Source organism: Oncorhynchus masou, unplaced genomic scaffold (genome assembly GCF_036934945.1).
Source record: "Oncorhynchus masou masou isolate Uvic2021 unplaced genomic scaffold, UVic_Omas_1.1 unplaced_scaffold_3901, whole genome shotgun sequence".
NCBI lineage: Eukaryota > Metazoa > Chordata > Actinopteri > Salmoniformes > Salmonidae > Oncorhynchus > Oncorhynchus masou.
In genome coordinates, this window is record NW_027010303.1 from 1 (window position 1) to 4,348 (window position 4,348).

A 4,348-nucleotide genomic window follows, 5' to 3' on the forward strand; every position below is an offset into this window, starting at 1 on the left:
CCATAGTACACTACCTTTCACCAGGCCCATAGTGGACTACCTTTCACCAGGCCCATAGTATACTACCTTTCACCAGGCCCATAGTGGACTACCTTCCACCAGGCCCATAGTGGACTACCTTCCACCAGGCCCATAGTACACTACCTTTCACCAGGCCCATAGTACACTACCTTTCACCAGGCCCATAGTACACTACCTTTCACCAGGCCCATAGTACACTACCTTTCACCAGGCCCATAGTATACTACCTTTCACCAGGCCCATAGTATACTACCTTTCACCAGGCCCATAGTGGACTACCTTTCACCAGGCCCATAGTGGACTACCTTTCACCAGGCCCATAGTATACTACCTTTCACCAGGCCCATAGTGGACTACCTTCCACCAGGCCCATAGTGGACTACCTTCCACCAGGCCCATAGTACACTACCTTTCACCAGGCCCATAGTACACTACCTTTCACCAGGCCCATAGTACACTACCTTTCACCAGGCCCATAATGGACTACCTTTGATCAGAGAACTATGTAGTCGAAGTACTATAGTTCAACCTATGGGCCTTTGGCCAAAAGTAGTGCACTATGTAGGGAATATGGTTCCATTTGGGACGGAGACCCATACTGCTCGTTCTCCTGGTTACTGTCGTTATGGTGTTTCATGGAAAGGGACGAGGAAAGGTGCTCCATTATCAGTCAATACACATGCACGTACAGTAAACTCACTCACTCACTCCAATCATTCAAACCTGGAATCCTAAACAAACTTTGTTGAACTGTGGTTTTAGTATTAACATTCCACAGTGGTAAACTGGAAAACATTGACCAGGCCTTGTGTTCTCTCGTTGCCTGGGGAACCTGCTTCAGAGTGATGTGTTCCCTAGAGGCCGTCCCTGGTCTGTTACAGTACTGAACCTGCTTCAGAGTGATGTGTTCCCTAGAGGCCGTCCCTGGTCTGTTACAGTACTGAACCTGCTTCAGAGTGATGTGTTCCCTAGAGGCTGTCCCTGGTCTGTTACAGTACTGAACCTGCTTCAGAGTGATGTGTTCCCTAGAGGCTGTCCCTGGTCTGTTACAGTACTGAACCTGCTTCAGAGTGATGTGTTCCCTAGAGGCCGTCCCTGGTCTGTTACAGTACTGAACCTGCTTCAGAGTGATGTGTTCCCTAGAGGCTGTCCCTGGTCTGTTACAGTACTGAACCTGCTTCAGAGTGATGTGTTCCCTAGAGGCTGTCCCTGGTCTGTTACAGTACTGATCCTTGTTTGGAGTTAAGTCTTCCCTGGCCTGTTACAGTGCTCCCATTCCTCATACCAGGAGGTAAGCAGACAAACTGGTCTGAGCATTGTGGATGGACAGCTGGAGGGTAACTGCATGTTTCAGAGATCTACTGTAAATGGCAAGATGTTTGTCTCCAGAGCTATAACACAGAGTTTTAAAATGTATTCATGTAATCTCTGGCTATGAGAGCGAGCCTCTCGTCCTGCAATAGACAGGTCTGCAGAGAAGAGAGGAAGCTTCCTTCACTTCCTGTGTAACCAACCCACGTGACCAACTCAGCTCAAGCACATGGCGGCGAGGGTGTTTGTGGGCGATATTCGTATTCACTTCAGCTTCCTGATAGTATGAACAAGGAGGCAGTAACATTAATACTCACAAGGCATACTTGTACACTGAGCATACAAAACATTAAGAACGTGACAGATTGACCAAGTGAATCCAAGCTATGATCCCTTATTGATGTCACTAGTTAAATCCACTTCAATCAGTGTAGATGAAGGGGAGGAAGGGTTAAACAAGGATGTTTTTAAAGCCCTGAGACAGTTGAGACATGGACTGTGTACCATTCAGAGGGTGAATGGCCAAGGTAGAAGATGTGTCTTTGAACAGGGTATGCTAGGAGGTGCCAGGTGATACCAGTTTGTGTCAAGAACTGCAACGCTGCTGGGGTTTTCACACTCAACAGTTTCCTGTGTGTATCAAGAATGGTCCACCACCCAAAGGACATCCAGCCATCTTGACGCAACTGTGGGAAGCATTAGAGTCAATATGGTCCAGCATCTCTGTGGAACACTTTCTACACCTTGTAGAGTCCAGGCCCCAACACATTGAGGGGAAAAGTATGTAAGGTGTTCTTAATGTTTGGTAGAGTCAGTATTAGTAAGGTGTTCTTAATGTTTGGTAGAGTCAGTATTAGTAAGGTGTTCTTAATGTTTGGTAGAGTCAGCATTAGTAAGGTGTTCTTAATGTTTGGTAGAGTCAGTATTAGTAAGGTGTTCTTAATGTTTGGTAGAGTCAGCATTAGTAAGGTGTTCTTAATGTTTGGTAGAGTCAGTATTAGTAAGGTGTTCTTAATGTTTGGTAGAGTCAGTATTAGTAAGGTGTTCTTAATGTTTGGTAGAGTCAGCATTAGTAAGGTGTTCTTAATGTTTGGTAGAGTCAGCATTAGTAAGGTGTTCTTAATGTTTGGTAGAGTCAGTATTAGTAAGGTGTTCTTAATGTTTGGTAGAGTCAGCATTAGTAAGAAGTGTTCTTACTGCTTGGTAGAGTCAGCATTAGTAAGGTGTTCTTACGTTTGGTAGAGAGTCACATTAGTAAGGTGTTCTTAATGTTTGTAGAGAGTCAGCATTAGCAGTGTTCTAATGCTTGGCAGAGAGTCACATTAGTAAGGTGTTCTTAATGTTTGGTAGAGAGTCAGCATTAGTAAGGTGTTCTTAATGTTTGGTAGAGTCAAAGCATTAGCAAGGTGTTCTTAATGTTTGGTAGAGTCAGCATTAGTAAGGTGTTCTTAATGTTTGGTAGAGTCAGTATTAGTAAGGTGTTCTTAATGTTTGGTATAGTCAGCATTAGTAAGGTGTTCTTAATGTTTGGTATAGTCAGCATTAGTAAGGTGTTCTTAATGTTTGGTATAGTCAGCATTAGTAAGGTGTTCTTAATGTTTGGTAGAGTCAGCATTAGTAAGGTGTTCTTAATGTTTGGTAGAGTCAGCATTAGTAAGGTGTTCTTAATGTTTGGTAGAGTCATTGCAGCATACTTGTATAGTACAGACTTTTGTGCATTGTTGGATGGAGAAGTAGATGTAGAGGGTACAGTATCTGGAGATGTAGAGGGTACAGTATCTGGAGATGTAGAAGTACGGTATCTGGAGATGTAGAGAGGGTACAGTATCTGGAGATGTGATCTGGAGATGAGAGGTACGGTATCTGGAGATGTAGAGGGTACGGTATCTGGAGATGTAGAGAATACGGTATCTGGAGATGTAGAGGGTGCGGTATCTGGAGATGTAGAATGTACAGTATCTGGAGATGTAGAGGTATCTGGAGATGTAGAGGGTACGGTATCTGGAGATGTAGGGTACGGTATCTGGAGATGTAGAGGGTACGGTATCTGGAGATGTAGAGGGTACGGTATCTGGAGATGTAGAGGGTATCTGGAGATGTAGGGAGTATCTGGAGATGTAGAGGGTACAGTATCTGGAGATGTAGAATGGTACGGTATCTGGAGATGTACAGTATCTGGAGATGTAGGTACGGTATCTGGAGATGTAGAGGGTACGGTATCTGGAGATGTAGAGGGTACGGTATCTGGAGATGTAGAGGGTACAGTATCTGGAGATGTAGAGGGTACAGTATCTGGAGATGTCGAGGGTACAGTATCTGGAGATGTAGAGGGTACAGTATCTGGAGATGTAGATCTGGAGGTACGGTATCTGGAGATGTAGAGGGTACGGTATCTGGAGATGTAGAGGGTACAGTATCTGGAGATGTAGAGGGTACAGTATCTGGAGATGTATGAGAGGTACAGTATCTGGAGATGTATCGGTATCTGGAGATGTAGTACGGTATCTGGAGATGAAGAGGGTACGGTATCTGGAGATGAAGAGAGGGTATCTGGAGATGAAGAAGGTACAGTATCTGGAGATGGAATGTAGGGTACAGTATCTGGAGATGTAGAGGGTACGGTATCTGGAGATGTAGAGGGTACGGTATCTGGAGATGTAGAGGTACGGTATCTGGAGATGAAGGAGGGTACGGTATCTGGAGATGTAGAGGGTATAGTATCTGGAGATGAAGAGGGTATAGTATCTGTGTGTCAAGGAGTTGTTTGGACTGTGACTGTATCTGCAAACTGTATCAAATTGGCATCTGAGTCAAAGCATTAGCCTACACAATGCAAGGGGGGTCACGCGTGTGTGTGACAGAGCGAGCGTGAGCGTGTGTGTGTAAGGCTGCTGACTGAGTTGAAAGAGAGGAAGTATGACTGAAAGCTGAACACAGGAAGTGGCTCTGACTCTGAGTAAAGCTATTTTAGCAGGGAGAGAGCTCTCTCTCTTGACAGCAGCTCTCTGAGAGAGGA